At 38.0% G+C, this 25,263-nt stretch overlaps 1 protein-coding gene across 11 annotated transcripts in view; it reads right to left on the bottom strand.

The window, feature by feature from the left end:
* Positions 1-25,263, bottom strand: part of ORC4 (origin recognition complex subunit 4) — a 133,711-nt gene that overhangs the window by 107,579 nt on the left and 869 nt on the right. The window contains exon 1 of one of the 11 annotated variants that reach the window (XM_058300967.2): positions 24,980-25,261. The exons of 3 other annotated variants lie outside the window; for them this stretch is intronic. The gene's annotated coding sequence lies outside the window, so the exon portion shown is untranslated. Of the gene's footprint in view, positions 1-24,954; positions 25,262-25,263 lie in introns of those variants that run through there. 7 more of the 11 variants (XM_071216457.1, XM_071216454.1, XM_058300968.2 and 4 more) reach the window with 7 other exon arrangements.

The following is a 25,263-nucleotide window of genomic DNA, read 5'->3' as shown; positions in this document are numbered from 1 at the left end:
CTGCAGGAACCATAAGTTGCGGGGTATTGTCAGAGCATTAGATAGATGGGTTGGACTGAGATAAAGGAAATGCCCGGAAAAGAAAAAAGAAATGGAGTCTGAGGTCTGAAATGCCTTCTATGCCATCTCAGGTTATTTAGAAATCTTACGTAGTAGGTAACATGAGTATTATCAGCTCTCAGTTACACAGAAATAACTGTAATATGAAAATGGGCATGTTGGGGAATAAAACAGCTTCAAGAATGCTTGTCTAGGACCTCTTTTAATATGGCACCTGAAAAGAAAGGGGCAGAGCGGATGTGGCTCAAGCAGTTGGGCACCTTCTTACCACATGGGAGGTCCTATGTTCAGTTCCCAGTGCCGCCACAAAGAAGATTAGCAAGACAGCAAAGCTGACACAATGAGATAAAGCAATGAGATGACGCAACAAAGAGGACACAACAAGGAGGAGCAGAGGTAGCTTAAGCCACTGAGCAATTCCCTTCCACATGAGAGATACCAGGTTTGGTTCCCGGTGACTCTAAAGAAACAAAAAAAGATGCACACACAAACAGACACAGAGAGGTGCCTCCTAAAAAAGATGAGCAAATAACAGACACAGAGAGCAGACAGTGAGAGCAAAAAATGGAGAGAGAAATCTTTAAATAAAGGGGGGGAGAGGGAAGAAGGTGGACAAAAGGAAAACAGGATAAACAAAGAGAATTTTCAAATTAATACTTAAGATAGAGATGATGGAGATAAACATTTCAGAGATAAAGTAAATGGATCTTGTGGTAGGATATGGCTTCTGTACAACCTCCAACTAAATTATTAATCTCATGCCCTTTTTCTTTTTTAAAAAAATTATTGAAGTATACCACTCACACATAACATATATAAACAATAAATGTATAGTAATAGTTGTGAACTTAAAAACAAACATACATAGCATCATAAAGGACTCTCACAACACACCCTACCACCAATACCTTGCATTGTTGTTAAACATTTTAAACTAATGATTAAAGACCATCGCCAAAATACTATACTACTAAAGTATTTCCCCCAAAACCACCCTATTATTATTTTTATATCATTTATATATGAAATACATAAACTATAAGTGTACAGTAAAAGTTGTGGACTTACAAAGCAAACATGGATAACATTATAGAGAGGTCCCATATATCAACCCTCCACCAACACCTCCCATTGTCATGAGACATTTGTTAAAGATTATTAATGAATACTGTCAAAATCTTACTACTAATTATAGTCCTTTTCTTACATTTAGTGTATTTATCCCCAACTCACTGTATTATTTTTTAAATATATTATGATAAAGTTGTAAACTTACAAAACAATCATGCACATGTGCAGAATTCCCAAACAACATCCATCTATTAATACACCATACTGTGGTGGAACACTTGTTACAAATAAAATAATATGAGTGTTATCACGTCCTTGGTGTACATTTGACACACATTCTCCATACTGCCCCATTATCAACACAAAACATCTTTGGCATATATGAAAGCACATTACATTATTACTGCTAACCACAGTCCATACGACACTCCAGTTGTATTTTTCCCATGCTTTTCCACATTCCCACCACCCTACAGTAGTGATGTACATTTGCTCTAGCTCAAAAAGGACACTCTTGCATCTGTACCACCAACCACAGTTCTCATTTATCTCTTTGTTTACTGTGTTATTCAGTTCCTAGATTATCTAGCATTATGTTGACTGGCATTTACATATCTAGACTACCACTTTCAGCCACATCCCCATTTATAAACTAGCTGTTACTATTTGCTACCATCTACTCTACACATTTCCACACTTTTACATTAAAGCTAATTAAAACTTCTACATACATTAAACATCAGTAGTCCACTCAGTCCTTCTCTCATCTTCCTTAAGAATCCACCACCTTCCACCAGGGCTTGAAGATATTTTCCTACAAATTCTTCTAGAAGTTTATGGTTCTTGCTTTTATATTCAGGTTTTTTATCCATTTTGAGTTAATTTTTGGATAAGGTGTGAGATAAGGGTTCTCTTTTTTCTTTTAGCTATGAATATCCAGTTCTTTCAGCACCATTTGTTGAATGGACTGTTCTGCCCGAGTTGTGTGGGTTTGACAGGTTAGTCAAAAATCACTTGACCATACATGTGTGGGTCTGTTTCTGAACCATCAATTTGGTTCCATTGGTCTTTGTGTCTGTCCTTATGTCAGTACCATACTGTTTTACCACTACAGCTAGGCAATATAATTTAAAGTCTGGAAATGAGAGTTCACTTTTCCTTTTTAAGATGTTTCTGGCTATTCAGGACCCCTTACACTTCCAAATAAATTTGACAGTCGTGTTTTCAATTTTTAAAAAATGCTGGTGGAATTTTTATCAGGATTACATTGAAACTGTATATCAATATGAGTAGAATTGACATCTTTATGATATTTAGTCTTCCAATCCATGAGCATGGAATGTTCTTTCAGTTACTTAGGTTGTAGTTCTTGAGTAAAAGGGTTTTACATCATGGTTAAGTTTATTCCTACTTGAGTTGCATCTGTCATATTTTATTTTCCCCACTCTTTTGACACTTTTGGTTACTTTTATTGATATAATCTTCATTTCTAGACTGTTTTCCAGGTCTCTCTCTCCTATCTTTTCTTTTCAGGTTTTAGTACACCCCTTAGCATTTCATGAATATCGGGTTAGATATTGGTTAGAAACCCTCTCAGTTTCTGTTTAACGGTGAGTATTTTAATCTTGCCCTCATTTTTGAAAGACAATCTTGCCAGATATAAGATTCCTGACTGGAAGTTTTTCTTTTATATTATCTTAAATACATCACACCACTCTCTTCTTGCCTCTGGTGAAAAATCAGCACTTAATCTTATTGGGTATCCGTAATATGTTAAGTATTGCTTTTCTCTTGCTGTTCTCAGAATTATCTCTTTGTCTTTGGCATATTTTAAATTTTTATGTTACCAAATATACAACCTAATATTTTGTTTTAACCATATTCAGATATATTTCAGTGCTGTTCATTACATTCATAATGTAGCATTACCATTACCACCATACATTATCAAAACATTCCCATTAATTCAAAGAGGAACCCTGCACTTTGTAAGCCTTCACTTCCCACTCCCTACCCTCACCCCATGTCCATTAAAAATTTTAACTATTGGCTTGTATACTCTACTTATTTCATATCACTGAGATTAAACAATATGGCCTTTTGTGTCTAGTTTATTTCACCCAACATGATGTCTTCAGAGATCATGTAGTCACATGTATCAGAACTTCATTCACTTTATTGGCTGAACAATGTTCCACCATACGTATTCATCACATTTAAGCTATTCATTGGCTTGTTGGACACTTGCATTCCTTCCATCTTTTGGCAACTGTGAATAATACCACCATGCACACTGGTATGCAAGTATCTGTTCCAGTCCCTGCTCTCAGTTCTTTTGGATATATACTTAGAAGTGGGATAGCTAGGTCACATGATAATTCTACACTCAGCTTTCTGAGGAGCCAACAAACTATCTTCTACAGCAGTTGCACCATTTTACATTGCCATCAGAAATGAATGAGTGTTCCTATTTCTTCGCATCTTCTCCAACATTTGCTATTTTACTTAATAGCAGCCACTCTAAAAACTATGTTATCTCATTGTGGTTTTGATTTGCATTTCCGATGGCTAATGATGTTGAACATCTTTTTAAATGGTTTCTGGCCAATTGCATATCATCTCTGGAAAGATGTTAATTCAAATCTTTTACCTATTTTTTAAATTGGGTTGTTTGTCATGTTGTTAAATTGAAGGATTTCTTCATATATTCTGGATATGAAATCTTTCTCAGATATATGATCTCCAAATACTTTCTCATATGTATAGGTTGTTTAACATTCATGAACGTCCTTTGAGGCACAAAAGTTTTTAATTTGATGAGGTCCCATTAATCTCTTTTCTCTTTTATTGTTTGTGCTTTGGGTGTACAGTCTAAGAACCCACTGCCTAAGACAAGGACCTGACAATGCCTCCCTATGTTTTCTTGTAAGGATTTGATAATTCTGAGCCTTACATTTAGGTCTTTGATCCATTTTGAGTTGATTTCTGTGTCAGGTGTGAGGTAGGGTTGTTTGTTTGTTTTTTTGCAAATGGATATCCAGTTTTCCCAGTACCATTTGTTGAAGACACTATTTTTTTTCTAACTGAGCAGTTTTTGTTCCCTTGTCAAAAAATGAGTTGGCATAATAAATGGTACCTCCTCAAGAAACTGAAAAGGCAGCCCACTCAATGGGGGAAAATATTTGAAAACCACATATCCAGTAAGGGTTTGATTTCCATTCTACATAAATAGATTATACAAGTCAACAATAAAAGAGTAAAAAATTCAATTTAAAAATGGACAAAAGATTTAAATACACATTTCTTCAAAGAGGAAATACAAATGACCAAAAAGCACATGAAAAAAGTTCCATATCACCAGCTATTAGGGAAATGCAAATCAAAACCACAATTAGATGTCATTTCACATTACACAGAATGGCCATTATTAAAAAAAGAAAACATTAAGTGTTGGAAAGGATGTGGAGAAATAGGAACACTCCTTCATTAGTGGGATTGCAAAATAGCGCAGCCTCTGTGGAAGACAGTTTGGCAGTTCCTCAGGAAGGTAAATACAGTGGTACCTTGGTACTTGTTAACTGGTTCTGGAAGGCATGAGCACCAAACAAATTTTTCCCGTAAGGAATAATGTAAATAAATTTAATGCATCCCCAAACCAAAGATAATGCATATTTTTAAGACAATATGTAAGAAGATAGGATTGCACATCATTACTTTACATAAGAAATAAACCTAAAAATTAATACTTACGTTAAACAAAATAAAAACTTCACTTCACGTGTAGTGGGAAGAGTCCATGGCCTAATGGGATGGCGGCAGGAGAGTGGCGAGGAGGAAAGGTTCTATGGAATGTTGCTTGGAAGGAGAGTCCCCCTCTAATAATTGAACATCGGGCACTTGCACTTCAGGTGTTTTCTCTTTTCTGCCTTTTTTCAACTTGCATCATAGGCTCTGACACACTCTGCCACCTTCACTAAAATCTTATCCAATGAGGACTGTTTCTTTCTTCTTTTCAGAATTCCTCAAAAGTAGAAAATTTTTTGGTTGTTCAATAAATTCACATTTCTGCTCGTCAGAGCTTTGTCTGGATGGTAGGTACTTACCCAGTTTTGAACTTCTGCCCATTTTGCACCTGTTTCTTTTATCAAGGACCTGGGGACATCTTCCCTTATCTCTACCTCACCTGAAGAAATCTCTTCAGCCACCTCTTGTTGCTGCTACTTCTGTAGTTCCTGCAGCTTCTCAGTGCTGAGCTCTTCATGATGTTCCTCCACTAACTCAACACCAGCAGCATCAACCTGAGACCCATGGATTGGCCCAAAGATATAATATCTTGCACAACTGTACTCTCTGTACCTGCAGTCTTGGGGTCAGCCACAAACCCTTTTAAGTATCTCTGAGCCACAGCTTCTGGCCACTAATCTTTGATGCCAAACTCATTGCCCTATAAGAGAATTCGTTCCAGGCCTTATCAAGAAAGTTAAAGTAGTGCAGGATATTGAAATGCTCCTTCTAAAATTCTGTGAAGGTCGACTGGGTGTCAGAGGTGATCTCAAAGCACCTCTGGAAAAGTGCCTTGGTGTACAACATTTTGAAGTGTGAAATAACCTGCTGGTCCATGGGCTGGATGAGAGGAGTAGTGTTACAGGGCAGGAATCTTACAGTGTTGAAGCTTAACTCTACCAGTAAACAATCCTCCAAGCGTGGAGGGTGGGCAGGCACATTATCCACAAGTAGGAGAACTTCCAGAGGCAAATATTTCTTCAGCAAATATTTTTTCACTGAGGGACCAAACACTTCATTTATCCACTTGGTGAAAAGTTGCCTCATGTCCCAAGTTTTGCCGTTTGCCCTCCAAATCACACTGAGTTTGCTTTTTATGACATTATGCTTCTTGAAAGGTTGCAGGATTTCAATCTGATAGACTAGTAGAGGCTTGAGTTTTAAGTCCCCCTAGCATTCCTATACAATAGCATGAGCCCGTCCTTCATTGGTCTGTGGCCTGGTAAAGCTCTTTTGTGATTTAGGTCATTCTTAACATATTTTCCAAAAAATCCGGGTCTCATCACAGTTAAAAAATTGGTGGGGAATAAAACTCTCAGCCTCTACATAGTCTTGAAATTCAATGACAAACTCACCAGCAACCTTTTTATTAATACTCACTGCCTTGCCATGCCTCACGACACTATGGATACACTATGGTACACTTTTTAAAATTATCAAACCAGCTATGGCTGGCCTTAAAAACTTCAACCCTCTCATCACTCGGTTCTGGTTTGTTTTTCAAAAGATTGGCATGCAAAACTTTTGCTTTTTCACATACCCATGGCTTCTGTCACATGCTAAGTGCTTCTGATTTATTCAAATTAATAACAGCTTTTCAACTTTGTTTGGGAATGCTGCTTTGTTACTGCTTTAACTCCTTTCACAAAATCAGCCTTTTTTTTTTTTATTACTTCTTTATTCTTAATGATGGAGACCATTCTAGGTATACCGTATCCCTAATAAGATCAATAATGCGAACATTACTCTCATATTTACCTATTATTTCTATTTTTTGCTCAATAACGGTGTTAGAGAATTTTATTTTCTGCTCAGTGCTATCATTGCTCATTTTCTTAGGACCCATGATGAGAAAAAAACTGCAAAAATACACAAAATGACCACAGAAGTTAAGATGAGACTGCAATGAGATGCGCACAGTGCAAGAGCTACTGTGTGACCAATATGTGATCCTTTGTTTTGGCACACTTCCATATATATTTGATGACTGGCTTTTGCATTCCAACATAGGTTTTTGAAATTCTGATTGGGATTGTATTGAAGCTATACATTGCTTTGGGTAGGACTAACATCTTAACTATTTTTAGTCTTCTAATCCATGAACAAAGAATTTATTTCCATTTATTTAGGTCTTATTTTCATTCCTTTCAGCAATGTTCTGTAGTTTTCTGAGTGCAAGTTCTTTACACCCATGGATACACCTATTCCTAGACATTTGATTCTTTTAGTTGCTTTCGAAGTTGGAGTTATTTTCTTGATTTCTTCTTCTGACTGTACATTGCTTATGTATAGAAGCACTCCTGACTTTTCGTTGTTGATCTTGTACCTGGAGTTTATTTATTATGTCTTTGAGATTTGTTGTAGTTTTTCAGGGTTTTCTGTAGAAAAGATCATGTCATCTGCAAACGGGCAAAGTTTTATTTCTTCCTTTCCAATTTTAATGTCTTTTATTTACTTTTCTTTTTTCTTACTTTTTTTTCCTTTATTGCGCTGGCAAGAACGTCCAGTACAATACTGAATAACGGTGGTGACAGTGGCAGCATTGTCTCATTCCTGACCTTACAGGGAAAGCTTTCAGTCTGTCACCATTAAGTAGGATATTAGTTGTGGGTTTTTCATCTATGTCTTTTATTATGTTGAGGAAGTTTACTTTCATTTCTAGTGTTCTAAGTGTTTTTTTAATCAAGAAGGGTTGCTGGATTTTTTCTAATGCCTTTTCTACATTAACTGAGATGATCACATAGCTTTATCGTTTCATTCTTTCAATGGGGTGCATTACATTAATTGATTTTCTTATGTTGTATTACATTTGCATACCTGGGCTAAATACCGCTTGATCATGGTGGATAATTCATTTAATGTGCTGATGGATTCAGTTTGCTAGTATCTGATGAGGATTTTTGCATCGATATTCACAAGAGATACTGGTAATTTTCTTTTCATGTATTATCTTTATCTGTCTTTGGCATGATGGTGATGTTATCCTCAAAGAATAAGGGAGTGTTCCCTCCTCTTCAATTTTTGGAAAAGTTTGGGTAAAATTAGTGTTAAGTCTTCTTGTAATGGGTGGTAAAATTCCCCCATGAATCCATATGATCCTGGATTTTTTTTTTATCACTCACTAAATCTCTTTACTAGTAATTGCTTTGTTGAGATGTTCTACTTTTTCTTGAGTCAGTGTAGGTAGTTTGTGTGTTTCTAAGAATTTGTTCATTTCATCATTGTTCAATAAATCATATCTGATTTATTGGCGTATAGTTGTTCATAGCATCTTCTTAAAGTCCTTTGTATTTCAGTGAGGTAGGTAGTAATATCTCCCTTTTCATTTCTAATTTCTAATTTTTGTTCTTTGTATCCCCTTTTTTTGTTCTGTCTAGCTCAATGTCATTTTTACCAATCTTTTTAAAGAAACTATTTTGTTCCTTATACTGATTTTTGTTCTCTATTTTATCTTTGTTCTAATCTTTATTGCTTTCCTTCTGCTCACTTGGCTTTAGTTTGCTCTTCTTTTTCTACTCCTAATTTTGAGGTGAGATCTCTTTTGGAAGCACTTTTTTTTTTTTTTGAGGTACCAGGGGTTGAACCTGGGACCTTGCGCATGCAAAGCAGGCACTCAACCACTGAGTTACATGTGCTCCCCTGAAGTGCTCATTTTTAATGTAAACATATATAGCTTTAAATATGTCTCTCAGCAATGCCTTTGCAGCATTCCAAGTTTTGGTATGCTGTATTTCATTTTCATTTGCCTCAAGGTATTTCCGAATTTTCCTTCTGATTTCTTCTTTAACTCACTGGTTGTTCAAGAGTATTTTAATTTCCATATATCCGTTAAGTTTCCATTTATCTCTCTGTTACGATTTCTACCTTCATTCTGTTGTGGTTGGAGAAGACATTTTGAGTGATTTCATATTTTTTAATTTATTGAGACTTGTTTTGTGATCTAACACATGAACTATCCTGGAGAATGATCCATGACCACTCAAGAAGAATGTGTATTCTGGTGTTGTTGGATAAAGGGTTCTATTTCTGTCTGTTAGTTCTAGCTGCTTTAGAATATCATTAAAGTCTAGTATTCCTTACTGATCTTCTGACTCAATGTTCTACGCGTTATCAAAAGTGGTATATCAAAGTTATCCTACTACTGATGCAGAGCTGTCAATTTCTCCCTTCCAATCTGCTAGTATTGGCTTCATATATTTTGAAGTTTTGCTGTTAGATGCAACATATTTGTAATGTTACATCTTGTTAAATTAACTCCTTTATCAGTATATTGACCATCTTTGTCCCTTGTAACAGCTTTTGAATTAAATCTATTTTATCCAATATTAGTATAGCCACCCAGCTCTCTTTTCGTTACTACTTGCATGTTATGTATTTTTTCCATCCTTTCACATTCAACCTACTGGTGTCCTTGAATTTCAGGTGAGTCTCTTGCAGGTGGCATGTAGTTGTTGGGTTGTGCTTTCTTATCCATTCTGCCAATCTCTGCCATAAGACTGGAGAGTTTAATCCATTTATATTTAAAGTCATTACTGATAACAGGAATTTCTTCTCCAATTTTCCTATTTAGCCTTATACATTTTTTTGTACTGGTTTTCTTCTGGTAATGCCTACTTTTATATTTGATATTTTGTGTTATACCATTTTGAGTGCCTTCTCCTTTGTATCTATACATTTTTCACATATTTTCCATGTGGTTACCATATTAATCATGTTTGTTTGGATAGTAACTTGACCTCAATAATATACACACACACTACTTCTATACCCCATTGTGCCCCGATCTTTTTTGGGTACTTCTTACCATTTATATAACTTTGTACATGTATGTCCAAAATCATAGATTTATCATTACTTTTTATGCATTTGCATTTTGAAACCTGTAGGAAGACCTGGAGTTACATAATGTACCATACAATATGATAATATTGGCATCTATAATTACCCAAATGGTTACCTTTACCAGGGATATTTATTCCTTTATGCTACTTTGAACCACTGTCTGGTGTCCCTTCCTCTCTGTCTGAAGAACTTCTTTTAGCTTTAGTTGTAGGGCAGGTCTAGTGATAATGAACTTCCTCAGGTTTTGTGTTAATCCTGGGAATGTGTTAATCTCTCACATATATTTGAAACAAAGTCCCCCCAGATACAAAATTCCTGAAATGTTAAAATGTTACTGCCTGACCTTGAAACATATTACAAAGTTATACAGTGGTCAAAACAGCATGTAGGAAGTGGATGTAGCTCAAGTGACTGGGATCCTGTCTACCATACATATAGGAGGTCCAGGGTTTGATTCCTGGGACCTCCTGGTGAAGGTAAGCTGGCAGGAGTGCTGGTGCAGCAAGAAGACATAACAAAAAGGAGAGACAATAAGAGATGCAGCAGACCAGGGAGCTGAGGTGGCGCAAGAGATCAAGCACCTCTCTCCCACTCCAGAGGTCCCAGAATCAGTTCCCAGTGCAGCCTAAAGAGAAGACAAGCAGACATAGAAGAATGCACAGCAAATGGACACAGAGAGCAGACAGGTGGAGAGAAATAAATAAATCTTTTTTTAAAGATTTATTTATTTTTTATTTAATCCTCCCCCCCCCCCCCGTTGTCTGTTCTCTGTGTCTATTTGCTGCGTCCTTTCTTTGTCTGCTTCTGTTGTCGTCAGCAGCACAGGAAGTGTGAGGAGCACCATTTCTGGGTAGGCTGTACTTTCTTTTGTGCTGGGCGGCTCTCCTTACGGGTGCACTCCTTGAGTGTGGGGCTCCCCTACACAAGGGACAACCCTGTGTGGCACGGCACTCCTTGCGCGCATGGGCCAGCGCCACACGGGTCAAGGAGGCCCGGGGTTTGAACTGTGGACCTCCCATGTGGTAGATGGATGCCCTAACCACTGGGCCAAGTCCGTTTCCCCTAAAGAAATCTTAAAAAAAAAAGAAAAAACAAGCAGCAAGGTACTGGCATAAAGATGGACACACTGATGAGTGGAATAGAATTGAGAATCCAGAAGTAAACCCTCTACTACCAACTGTTTTTGACAAACCTATCAAATCCATGTTGATGGGACAAAACAGTTTCTTCAAGAAATGATGCTGGGAGAACTGGTTATCTATAACCAAAAGAATGAAAGAGGGCCCCTATCTCTCTTCCTATATAATAATCAATTCAAAATGGATCAAAGACCTAACTATAATAGCTAGGACCATAAAACTATTAGAAGAAAAAGGAGGGGAAACATCTTAGATTCCTTGTGATGGGCGGTGGATTGTTGGAGCTTACATCCAAAGCACATACGACAAAAATAAAAAGAGATAAATGGGCCCTCCTCAAAATTAAACAGTTTTGCACCACAAAGGATTTTGTCAAAAGGCAGGGGACTCAATGGGAGAAAATATTTGGAAACCACATATCTGATAAGGGTTTAATATCCATGATATATAAAGAGGTATTACAACTCAACAATAAAAGACAAATGACCCAATTAAGAAATGGGCAAAATAATTAAGCACACATTTGTCCGAAGAAAAAATATAAATGGCAAAAAAACACATAAAAACTGTTTGACATCACTAATGATTGGGGAAATGCAAATCAAAATTACAATGGGCTATCCTTTCACACCTACCTGAATGGCCACTATTAAAGAGACACACAATTACAAGGGTTGGGCAGGATGTAGAAAAATACGAACACTTAAATTCACTGCTGGTGGCAATGCAGAATGATACAGTCACTATGCAGGACTGTTTGGCAGTTCCTAACAAAGTTGAAAATAGATTTGCCACGTGATCCTGAAATATCACAACTGTATATGTAGCCAAAAGAACTGAAAGCAGTGACACGAATACACATCTGCACGCCAACGTTCAAAAAAGTATTATTCATGATTGCCAAAAGTTGGAAACAACTCCGATGTCCATCAACTGATGAACGGTTAAACTGTGGTATAGTCACACAATGGAGTATTATACAGCTGTAAGAAGAAATGACGTCATAAAGCATATGACAACATGGCTGAACCTGGAGGACATTATGCTGAGTGAAGCAAGCCAGCTATAAAGGACAAATACTATATGATTGCACTATAATGAACTAAATATATTGTGTAACATATTGTGATTCCATTTATATAAAATGTAAATATAAATAAATTTATAAAAATGAAATTAGATTAGTGCTTATGTAGGGCTGGGGAAGGCATGTTAAAGGGTGTGGAGGTTTTCTTTTTGGAGTAATGAAATTGTTCGAAAATTTTGGTGGTGATGAATGCACAGCATTGTGATTATACTAAAAGGCATTGATTATATGCTTTGGATAGATAGTATGCTATGTGGATCTCAATAAAACTGTTTAATAAATAATTGTGCAAGAATAGCCATTAATAACAGCTATATACAGGTAAAACAAAACATAGATTGAGAGGTGAAGAATTCTTTATTTTTATTAAAATAATGAAAATACTCTAATAATGATTGAAGTGATGAAATGTACTACTATGATTATACCAAGTACCAATGATTGTACACTTTGGATGAATTTTATCTTTATTAATATGTATCAATAAAATTGATATGTATTAAAAAAACAGCACGATACTGCACAAGGATAAAAAGAAATACATGACAAAGCAGTATGACCCCACTTTGAAAATAAATGTAACATAAACACAGGTTAAAATGATCAAATTATAAATATCAGCATCTTAGAACTACTTCTGGGTACAGGGATTATGGCTGATTTTCAATTTACTTATCAATTTTTACAATGAACGTATGTTTTCCCTTTGCGATTTAAATAATCACTTTGCACATTAAAATAAAATCTTGTATTTTATAATTTGTATAAATTATTCAGTTTTAATTGTGACACTAATGTGTTTATAAGTATAAAATTTCTTTCAGTGTAAATTTTTAAAACATGATGCTCAACAGGTATTACAGCAAACTTGTACTGCAATAATGTTGGGCATGCTATGAGCAATGGAAGTCTAATGATTACTGGTTGAAATGCAGGGCTTTAGGGAAAATAGTTTGGTTACTCATAAACAACCAGAGGTGGTTATTTAAGTTGACTTTCCTTTCTGGATCATCTATATAAAACCTTAAATTTTGGTAAATGGTGGAAAGATGACAGCACATGGGAGAGAGTAAAAATGTGCATGTGTACAACAATAGAAAAGCTAACACACTGAAAACCTGATTCTTGCCACTTACAACCTCACCCTTTTGGTCAAAACTTACTCAACGTCTCAATTCCCATATTAATCAAAAACAAAGTAACGAACCAAGATTTTGGTATCTTTTTGAGTAGGGAGGGAGACTCTGAGAAGAATAAGGAATAAAGGAAAAAAAGAGATTAGGCAAAGACAGCAACCCCAACACACATCTGTCTGAAGATCAATACTTAGGGCTGATTCCAAAGCAAAAAGGGGCAATAAAACTGAAATGAAAATAACAATTGCCAATTCCAGATTTCACCTACCTCTAAGTTAATAATGTTCAAAACATACACTATTTTCCCATTTAAACATTTCGTAAAATGCAGTCACCCGTTTCACAAACCAATCCTGTGCAAATATGGTAATCATATAACACCAAGAACACTCAATAACCAGTCCGTCAACATGGGCTAGCATTTATTTACAAAGTCATGTGCACAAAGATGTGTAGGGTTAATGCCGTTTAAATTAAATGGAATCCTCAATCCCACCCCATCAGAAAACGAGGTTTATTTCTCAGAGAGGATAAAATAGAAGGTCTCTTGGAGTAAGGATGGAGGGAGAGCCAGGTAGAATGCAAAGTCAGGGTATCACAATGGGAGGGATTGGGTACACACTGAATGTTGGAACTCTTGAGGTCTATCCTTTCATTTGGCTTTAAGAGCACTGGCCAATAGGCTTATACCCTGGAGCACAGTTTCTCACTATCTGCTCTAGTGATACCTTAAACCAGATAATTCTTAGTTGTAGAGGGCTGTCCTGTGCATTGGAGAATGTCCACACCCTCCGTTCACCAAGTCAGTATCTCACCACTGTTCTCCCAATGAAACATGTCCCCAGACAGTGCCAAATGACCGCCAAAGTAAAAAATTATCCCAGTTGAGACCCACTAACCTAGAGACAGGAGACTTATAAATCCTTTTCACAGGAATCTTATCCAAGAGCAAAGGATTCCAAATACCTAAGAATGCTAGCATCAGGGTTTTTCCCCCCTCCAAAAGAAAGAGACCAGCCAAATCTTTCTACAGTGAGAAGCACCAATAGCTAAAAAGCCCTAGCTATGTTTACATAGCTTCAAAGAGATTTATTATGCGAATTTAAAAATGAATTCACAATTAGGATTATAGGATAGCTGAGGAAAGCGTCTAACATGAAAGAAGCCAAAACGTATATACAGAAAAAATAACATGAACAAAATAGTACAAACAGGGAGAAAAACTTCAAAAAACAGTGCCCACCCACAGAATATAATTAAATCTACAGAGCCATTAAGGATGATACTGTACCCATAAAACAATGACAGGACATCACAAGAAAACAAAAACATCCAGAGAACAAAAAAGGGTTCTGGGAAATTAAAAATTATAATAGAAATCAAAGTCTGAAAGGTTTTAAAAATGTAGTTAAACTAGTTTCTAAGAAATTTTAGAAAGAAAGAAAAAAAGAGAAGATGGGACAAAAGAAATAAGGTCCAGTAAGTACCCCAATTAGTTGCACAGCACAAAAGAAAAGAGGTACGAAAATCAAAGAAAAAATATCAGAAACTTTACTAGAGCTGAGGGATACAAGTTGCCAGATTAAAGGGACTCAAAATGCAAGCAAGATGGATGACTACTCTGATTGCTTAACCTTATGTTCCACTGAAGAACATGTTCTTAAATTTACTCTGTGCCTTCTGGTGTGAACCTATGGTAAAGAGCACCTGTGATGAGGTTATTTCAGTTAAGATGTGGCCCAAGTAAATCAGGCTGGGTCTTACTCCTATTGCTGGAGGCCTTATAAAGACGATCACAGAGAGAGCCAGAAGCTGGAAGTCAATGGAACCCAGAAGAGAAAGAGGATGCTGCCATATGTGTTGCTATGTGATAAAAGCCAAGGAAACCCAAGGATTGCCGGCAGTTAGTAACATTTCACCATTCTTCAATGATAAAGAATAGTCTTGCTCATGTCTCGATTTTGGATATCTCCTCACCTCAAATCCCAAAGTCAATAAATTCTTGTTGCTTAGGCCATGCTATTGTTTGGTACCTGTTTAATAACATTATAAAACAGATTATTGTACCAGATAACAGGATAATGCTAGGAAAAATACCTAAAAATATGGAAACAGTGTTTGAACTGGATAACCTTACAGTGCTTGATCAAAAAAGCCAAGATTGCTGTGAAGACACTGTTGGTAGAAATATAGTAATATAAGGTACTTCCAAATAGACCTTAGAAGGAATTAATGAAAATGTTACTGGAAAAGGAAGAAAGGTGATCCTTTTATAAAGGAGAGAATTTGGCAAAATTGTGTTTTGGTGGGGTTTTTTTTGCAATTTTTAAAAAAAGATTTATTTCTACACCCTCACCCCCACCGCTCAAAGTTCGTGTTCCCTGTCTGCTTATCTTCTTTTAGGAGGCACCAGGAGCCAAATCTGGGACCTCCCATGTGGAAGGCGCCCAATCACTTGAGTCACACTGGCTCCCAGCTTGTTGTGTCTCCTTGTTGCATCAGCTCGTCACATCAGTTTGCTATGCCAGCCCATTGTGCCAGCTCGCTGTCTTGCTTGTCCTTCTTTAAAAGGTACTGGTGTAAGAAAGAAATTTTCTTCTGGAAGAAAATAAGGCTCACCCAATTGTGGAGAAGAAAGGAATTTATTTTCAATCTTTCAAGGAGTGTACAACCAGAAACGAGGCTGGTGCCCCAAACAAAGAAAAACAATACAATTTATACCCTTTGCCTAGCACACGTCTTTTTTGTCTTTCCATAGATTGGATACTTTAGAGGTTATAGCCTTTCTGAGAGGTTTTCCTCTTGCAAGTCCCCCAGTTTTTGATTAACAGTTTCCCTCATCACACTCCAACCATTTTGGCTTTTACCCGCTCCTTTTGCTAAATAAGGAATGGAATTTAGTGTTGAACTGGTATTGAATTAGCTCTTTTTCTTGTGCATCGTTTTTACTGGCTATAGGACTGGCTTAAGCTGGTTTCTTTTGTTCCCATTTAAACAGGGAATGGGAGACTGAGGCAGTAGGCTGCCAGGTTACATGAATTAATACTTTTTCCTCCCTGCTTTATATTACCTTTATGTGAAAACTAAACTGATCCCTGTCTCTTACAATGGGAATTGAACCTGGAACCTCCCATGTGTAGGTGGGTGCGCAACTGCTTGAGCCACAGACACTCCCAAAATTGTGTTCTGATGTCAGATGGAAAGTGTAAGCTTTAAGCTATAAACTTGGTTATTTAGATGAGATTTCAAGCTAAGGGTGGAAGGTGCACGCTGGTGTCTCCTTTCAGCTTACAGTGAAACACAAGTAGGGGGTAAGCTGAATATGAAACTTTTTTTAAAGATTCATTTATTTTTCCCCCTTCTCCTCCCGCCCTGCTGTTTTTACTGTCTGTGTTGTCTTCCCTTCTCATTTTCTCTCCTCTAGGATTCACCAGGATTTGATCCTGGAGACCCCTGACATGGAGAGACGTTCCTTGTCAACTGTGACACTGTAGTTCCTGGTTTCTGCTGCACTTCACCTTGAGTCTCCCCTTGTCTCTCTTTTGATGCATCATCATCTTGTTGCGTGATTCACTTGCACAGGCACTGGCTTACCATGTGGGCACTTGTGTGAGCACTGGCTCACCACGCTGGCACACTTTCTCTTCTTCTTTTTCACCAGGAGGCTCCAGGGATGGAACCCAGCTCCTCCCATACAGTAGGCAGATACTCTATCACTTGAACCACATCCACTTCCCTGAATATGAAACTTTTTTGGAAAGGAACCAGAAATGGATGATTTTGAAAATTCTCAGTCTATCCAGGTAGGATGCTCTCTAAGTAAGGCCAGAAGTGGCTTTATCAAGGACCTCTCTGACCTTTCCGGGACTGACGCTCCATAGAATATGTGAGGGTTGAAATGAACAACCTTTTGTTAAAGAAGGCATGGATGAACACAGATCCAGGAACCCATTTCAGTGGAAGTCAGGATTGGAAAGGCAGTCATGCTGGAAAGATCTGTGGAAAGTTCTATTATTTGATGGTTTGAATCCACTTGAACTGCATACCAAGCCACAGGATTTTGCAAAATCTGTATGAGGAGAACCACTGCCAGGATGGACTGAAAGGGACAGAGAAGAAACAAAAGAAGAAACAAGAAGAATGATTTTAAGGGTTGGACCCATGGAAGCAAAGCTCTGGACCAAACGGATCTCCTCAGGCTATGAGTACCGGCGAATACACATTTGTGGAAACGGAAGGTCTACTACTCAGACACTTGGAGGGGTGAGGCTATCTGCACCAGCATTTGGCAAGGCTGGGGCCTGCACCCTGTTAAGCAGGGAGAATGCTGCCACTCTAATGCTAGGAGACGGTAGGGCCTGGGTCCCTGTGTTTTGGAAAGCCTGACCAGGAGCCCAATGTTTGAAGAGGGAATGGTTAAACCCCATTATCTGGGGAGAACATGACCTCAGGGCAAGCATCTGGAAACGGTGGAGCTGCCATTCCAGCAGGCTAGAGGACAAAATATTGATCCACAGATTACTGGCAGACATTGAAATCTAATAGTTTGTCCTGCAGGGTTTTGGAACTGTTTGGGACCCAGGACTATTTTCCTTCCTATTCCTCCCTTCTAGAATGAGAATATTTATCCTATGCTTGCCATACCATTGTATAATGGAAAAGAATAACTTGTTTTCTAGGCTTTATAGGTCCATCAGACAGGAATTTTGCCCTAGGACTGTTCACACCCATAAATGGTTTTGAGGAGACTCTGTATTTAAGCATTGTTCTAAAACAGCTTCAGGCTGTTGCAATGTAGAAATGGAAAGAAGGTATTTTGCATATGGGAAGAATTAGTGTTTTGGGGGTCCAGAGGGCAGACTAGAGTGGCCTTAAATTATGTAATGCAGAAAAACATGTCCTTAATCTTGTGAGTGTGATCTCCTAAAAGGACCTTTGATAAGGTCATTTCATTTAAGGTATGGTTCAACTGAATTAGGTTGGGTCTAAATCCTATTATTGGAGGCCTTATAGAGAAGGCCACAGGGAGTAGCAAGAAGCTGGATGTTGGTGGAACCCACAAGAAAAAGGAGAAGATGTCACCAGGTGATAGATAAGTCAAGAAATCCCAAGGAGGAAAGTGGATATGACTCAGACACCTGAGCTCCCATCTACCACATGGTAGGTCTGGGGCTTGGTTCCGGTGCCTCCTAAAGAAGACAGCGAGCTGGCATGATGGGCAGGTGTGGCCAGCTGACACAACAAGATGATGCAACAAGTAACACAAGAAGAAAAACAGAATGAGAGACTCAACAAAGCAGTGAGCAGAGGTTCCTTATGCCTCCTAAAGAGAATAAGCAAGACAGAGAGCTGACACAACGGGACGATGCAACAAGAGACACAAGAAAAAAAACACAACAAAGCAGGGAACAGAGGTGGCTCAAGTGATTAGGAACCTTCCTCCTACACCGGAGGTCCTGGGTTCAGTTCCTGATGCCTCCTAAAAACACAGCACACAGCAAGTGGAAACAATGAGGGAGTGGGGAGAAATAAATTAAATCTTAAAAAACACAAAGATCACTGATAGCCTCAGAATGACAGTCTTTAGGGAGAAAGTACTACCTTGCTTATACCTTGATTTTGGACTTCTATAGCCTCCAAACCCCAAGCCTATGGTTTAAACCATCCAACTGTATGGTATTTGTTTTAGCAGCTAAAAAACTGAAACAATAGATACATTAAAAGTCACACCGCTGTGAAGTTTCAGAACACTGAGGACTACAAAGAGAATATCCAATAAGCTTCAAACAAAAGGGACTAAGCTTCCAGAAGGGAAATAAAAGCAATGTGTTAATTAGTAGAAATCAGAATATTTTTTGATTTCACAGCAGATGCTAAGAATGCCTTTATATTCAGAAGGAAAACAATTTGCAACATAGACTTCCACACCCAGCTAAACTAACAATAAAGGTAAAATAAAGACATTTACACAAACTTAAGTACTCAAAACATTTGCCTTTCAGAAAGATACTGGAGATTGTGATCTACCAAAATGAGGTAGTACACAAAACAAAGGAATATATGGGACACATACCAGGGATAGGAAAGAGGTTGCACAGGAGCCACCATTTCAAGCAAGCAACCTAATGTGCATCAAACTAGAATGCTCTAGGAGAAATTTCTCCAAGATGGCCAAACTGATAAAAAAAATACTCCACACTTCTGAACATATGGAGATAAGCTGACACAACCAACAATTACTTTGGGACTGAATTAATGATAACTATTTAGAAAGTATACAAATGTGGAGTCTATATAAAAACTGAGTTAACCATTAACTAAGCTCTCAGTGGGAAGATGGTTCATGCTATTTGTGGAAAAATGGTATGCTGTCAATAATGGGAAGTCAATAGATGTCTAAATTTAAAAATCAAGAAGTAGAAATACAAGATCTTAGAGACAGGGAGGTAAATACCAAAGTGGCAGTCAAAAACATTCTCAGTGTCTGACTCTTCAGAAGAAGAAATGGGAGGCTGTGATAGCCCCAAGTTGATCAGCTCCTTCAGGGTCAGCCTCAGTACTGCAGAGAGCCACTTTGTCCAGTTTCACACCCATCCTGGGATAGCCAACTCCAGTGACTTAGCAAAGTGAAAGGATGAAGGCCTGACCATGTTGGTCCACCATGGGATAACTCTAATGGGCAATATTCTGGAAAACCCAACCTGTGACTAAGAGGTTTTTAACAATATTCCATGTAGAAGTAGTTGATACTTTAAGCTACGTGTGCGTCTACTTTTTTAAGTGTTAATTTAAAAGAAAAGAAACTGCTCAAAAACTACTTAATACTTTTATTTTGCTACTGCAGAGGAAAATGTGATTTTAAAAACTTTAATAGATTTATGCTTTAAAGTAAAGCATCCAATTTTGGCTAGAAGCATAAAAGTCTTGCAATCCAATCTCGTGGGGAAAAAATAAAAAGAAAGGATGAAGTTTTTATTTATGGTAATGGCAGAATGGTCCAACTCTCCTGTGAGACACCACACCCCCAAAACCTTTCATAATGAAATTTTAAAAAATCAAAGAAATAGGCAGTATGAAAGTACATGATAAAATCTAGAAGGGAGACCAGAGTAAGAAACCACACAACCAGTCACTTTTGCCTGAGCACATTTGCCTATGGAGAAGAAAAATGTTGACAAGAAAAAAAGCTGAGCTATTGGTGGCTTTGCTGGGCTATGGGAAAAAGTCAAAGCATCAGATAAACCAACCAATTTAATTTGAAAACCTCAGGACATCATCATCAGAAGGAGAATTGGAAACAAAGTAGAATTCTCACAGATTCATAGCCCTTCTTAGTACATTGTACTGTATATCAGAGAAGGAAACCCAAGCCTTAATGATAGCAGTCCTAAGCATCTTTCAAACATAAAGGCAAAGAGATTTAAAGTGAGTCTGGAGGTAATTCCAGAGGTTACACTTAGGCATGTCTTAGATGAAGATCTCCCTGACTACTGTGGTAAATAGTGCCTCAAGCAGGGGAGTTCCTGAGGGATCTAGACATCTGGACACTGTAGGCAGGACTGACAATCCCAGGAATTTGGCACCCTGTCAGCGGGGCTTACTTTTGAATATATGATAATCTATCTCCCACTGTACTGGAGTCAGAGTCATTTATAATTTTCCTACACGTGGTTTTATTTGAACCTGTAATTAACACTATACCCATTATATATGTGTCCCAGAAACTTCCATCTTTTGGCTGTTCATACACTGGTTGAGCTTTGAATTTCGGCAGAGTTGCAAACAACACCTACCCTCCAATTCATGGGGCTCATTCAGGACAATTAACAAGAGGATAATGATGGACAAGACCCATCTCGAAAGACACTGAGCATGTACAATGCAGGCAAGGCAATTCTACCTATTTGCCCCATGGGATCTAAGCCCCCTCTCAATCGGAAGCTGAGTGGGCATCACCATCCCCAAATCCTCAAGACTGAGAAATGAACAAACATAAGAGGGAAATATGCCTATGGACAAAAGTTGACTTATTATTATTTTAGTAATGGAAGAACTTGTAACACTGATACAAAGGCAGTGGTCACCAGAGGTTCTCAAGAGAGGGAAAGGGAAGAAGAGGTGTAACATGGGACATTTTGGGGACACTGGAATTGTTCAACATGACACTGCAATGACTGATACAGGCCATTACACATTTTGTCAAAACCTATAAAATTGGGAAGCGGACTTGGCCCAGTGGTTAGGGCGTCCGTCTACCACATGGGAGGTCCACGGTTCAAACCCTGGGCCTCCTTGACCCATGTGTAGCTAGCCCATGCGCAGTGCTGATGTGCACAAGGAATGCCCTGCCACGCAGGGGTGTCTCCCACGTAGGGGAGCCCCACATGCAAGGAGTGCACCCGGTAAGGAGAGCCCAGGGCAAAAGAAAGTTCAGCCTGCCCAGGAATGGCGCCACACACACGGAGAGCTGACACAACAAGATGATACAACAAAAAGAAACACAGATTCCGGTGCAGCTGACAACAACAGAAGAGGACAAAGAAGAACACATAGCAAATAGACAAAGAGGACAGACAACCGGGGTGGGGGAGGGGAGAGAAATAAAATAAATAAATCTTAAAAAAAAAACCTATAAAATTGTGTGTCACAAAGTGTAAACCATAATGTAAACTATAGAGTATGGTTAGTAACAATACTTCAATTTGTGTTCATCAACTGTAACAAATGCACCACACTAATGAAAGGTGTCGTTAATGGGGAAAAGTGTGGGAGGGGGAAGGGGTGAGGAATATGGGAATGCCCTGTATTTTTGATGTAACATTTATGTACTCCAAAATTTTTTTTAAAATAAAAAAAATTTTTTCAATTTTTTTTTAGAAAAAGCAAAGGCAAATTCTTTCTTAAGATACAATCTCATATTTTTTCAAAGTCAACAACAAGCATGTAAGCACACAAAAGAAAAGGTATTATGAGCAAACACCAGCAGAAATAGGCTCATAAAAAACTCAGAAACTGGAATTATCTGTCAGAGATAACAAATACAGTACAATAACTATGTCAATAAAATGAATAATTTTCAGCAGGTAACTAGAAACAGAATGGGCATAGCTGATGTTTAAAGACACTGACCTTCAGATTCAAGGATCCCAACAAAACAATGAACAGAATAAAGAATTATACACTAAAACATCATGGTGAGATATAAAACCTTAGACAAAGGAGTATTTTAAAAGACATATTTCCTACTAAGCACCAAGAATTAGACTGATGACAACCTCTTAACATCAATAATGGAAGTCAAAAAATAATGGAGATCTGAAGAATTCTTCATGATTGAACGTGTAATAAAAATATGATAATGTAAGGAAAAATTAAGAGAACTGACCACCAGCATGCCTTCATTAAGGAACTTCATAAAGAAAAAGATCACAAAAGATAAGTTAGAGATTCAGGAAGAAATAAAGAACAAAGAAAGTAGTAAATATACAGGAACAGCTAACTTGACATTAATGGTAAAGAACAGCATTGCTCAACAGAAGTAGCTGAAAGTCACCCACATGTGATTTTAATTTTCTAGTACTCACATTAAAAAAAAGAAAAAACGAGGTAAAACTAGGTTATTGTAAATTTGATGTAATCAAAATTTTAAAACTGAGGTTATTTTACATTCTACATTCATATTAATTCTTAGAAATCTAGTGTCTATTTGTCATTTACAGCACATTACAAATTAGATTCTAAATTTTCTCAGAAATATCTGATCTATAATTTCATAAAATTTAGTTAAGACAGTAGATTCATGCACTCAAGCTGTTCCAAACATAATTTAAAGTTTTCCAATAACTGAATCAAGTACTAATTCGCAAATTTAAATGAACATTAATTAAAATTTCAGTTTCTCAGTCACACTAGCCATATTTCCAGTGATCAATAACTACATTTAGGTAGCAACTGCAGTACCGGATAGAACAAGTATAGAACATGTTTCCTGGACTTTAAATGGAGACAAAAATATGATCCAGAAAGAAAGTCTCCAAGAACACTTCATCACACCCCCACATATCTTCAAGTAAAACACAGACAGCACAACAGAAAAACTGTGGTAAAGATTTAAAAAGACTATTTTTTAAAAGCCCAGTAAACTTTTGAAAAGGTGCTCATCCTCATTAGTAACCAAGGGAGTCAAAGGAAAACAATAAGATAATGCTACATTCATCAAGTTGACAAAAATGAAAACATCAACTGTTGGTGAGAATGTAGAAATAAAGCGAACTGGTGGGAGTACAAATTGGTATATCCAGTTTGGTGGAAAAATTTGGCATAATCTAATGAAGTTGAAGATAAACATATACATCCTACAAAAAAAGCATGCCCATGTGCATAAGAATACATACAGAACATTCAGAATAACACTTGAAAAACTAATCTTTATTGTTTAAGAATGCTAACATAGCGGATAAAAAATGCTAGAAAGAAAAGAGTAATTACCACAAAAATCTGGAGAGTATTAACCTCTGTGATGGAGAAGAGTCTGATAGATGAGGAAGAGGAAATGATAACGTCTCAATTGGGGGAGGGGCACTTCTCAGGTGCTAGGAAAGTTCTGGTTCTTGATTTTGGTTCTAGTTAGTTTTCACTTTATAATTATTCAGTATACTGCACATCTATGCTTTGTGCACTTCTCTGCATGTTTCTTGTATTTTACCATTAAAATTATTTTTTAAATTTTCTTATGCACTTCAACTGCTTCACTTTTTTTTTTTTTTTTTTTTTGCTATAAACTAGAAGACCTTTGGTTTCAACATGTAGAAGATTTCAAGGCACAAGAGTGTGGTTTTAATTCCCCTTGACGCTATTACTGTACATACCGAAAGGTAGAAGCACTAGGCAAAAATGGATAACAGAGTCTGCTGCCAAAACATATAGGAAGTCGACCTTGAAACCAAGTCGTAGCTTTAATTGACCCTGCACCCCAAAGGACCCTTTAAAGAATTTAATAATAGCAACCAATAAAAGAATTAAATTTAGATTCTTTAAAATGAATGTGAAAAAGAAACAGTGATATTTTAGTTTACTGAAGGCTTTATCATTGTAAATTTATCGTCCTTTCTTGAATGTTTTGAATTCTGATTTTTTTTAAAGCAAATTCATTATTTCCAGCAAAAATATGTAGCATTTAGTCTATGTGAAACCAAGGACTCAAAATCCGAGGCTGGTACCCAAAGAGGCTTATGACAAAATGCCCATTTAAAAAATCTCTGACCTGTGTAAGAAGGAAAAACTGTTGATGACGATGCTTCCCGCCCTTCAACCAAACACTCATCATCAAGGACTACACAACTCAAGAATTCCCCGTCTGCTCCTTCCCCCAAGCCATACCAGAATTTCAGAGAGGGTTGAAATGTAAAGTCCAAAGGGCGCAATACATCTGATGCCAGAAGCTCGTTCACAATTACACGCGGGGCTTATTTTCCTGGATGAAGAGATGCCTTGCTCTGAGGTGAGGAAGCAATCGCTAGTCACCTGCTGAGGTTCCAATGCCCATTTTTCTCTTACACACAGACCTCACGTTCCTCACCAACCAGCGGGTGTAGTCGCCACCCCACCGCAGATCTTGTCTCCTGAGAACTCCATATGCTCGTCAGGGATTCTTCTGCAACCTCGCGGGAAGGCTAAGAGACAGCACTAGTCTGCCTGTTTCGTGGTCCTGGCCTGCCTGGCCTACATAAGCCTGCCCCCTTCCCGCATTCCCAGGCTCCACAGCTTTCCATCCTTCCCCTTTCGTTTCGACTTGCGCCCGTGGAGGCCCTGGCCTTCGTTTTGAGGCCCGCCTTACCCCTGAAAGAAGAGCCTTCTCTTACCAGGACACAGCGGGGATCCAGAACCAGCGGAAACCGCTTTACAAGCTCGTCTTACTGGGTACTCACGTTCTGTTTCACCTGCTTCTGCCAACCCCACGCAACTACTCCCGGCGTGCCCCGCGCAGTACCGCCTCTCCCCACCCAGTACCGCCTCTCCCCTCCCTGGCCTTCCTGCCCAAACACGTGACTGCCTCTTGCCTCTGTCCCCGCCCACTTCCGTTCCTGCACTTTCCCTTAAGCGGGAGGAGCGAGCGGGGAAGGGTGGAGTAAGAGTAGCGACTTCC

This window comes from Dasypus novemcinctus, chromosome 7 (assembly GCF_030445035.2).
Source record: "Dasypus novemcinctus isolate mDasNov1 chromosome 7, mDasNov1.1.hap2, whole genome shotgun sequence".
NCBI lineage: Eukaryota > Metazoa > Chordata > Mammalia > Cingulata > Dasypodidae > Dasypus > Dasypus novemcinctus.
The sequence above is the reverse complement of the archived record's forward strand: the minus strand, read 5'-3'. Positions and strand labels throughout refer to the sequence as shown.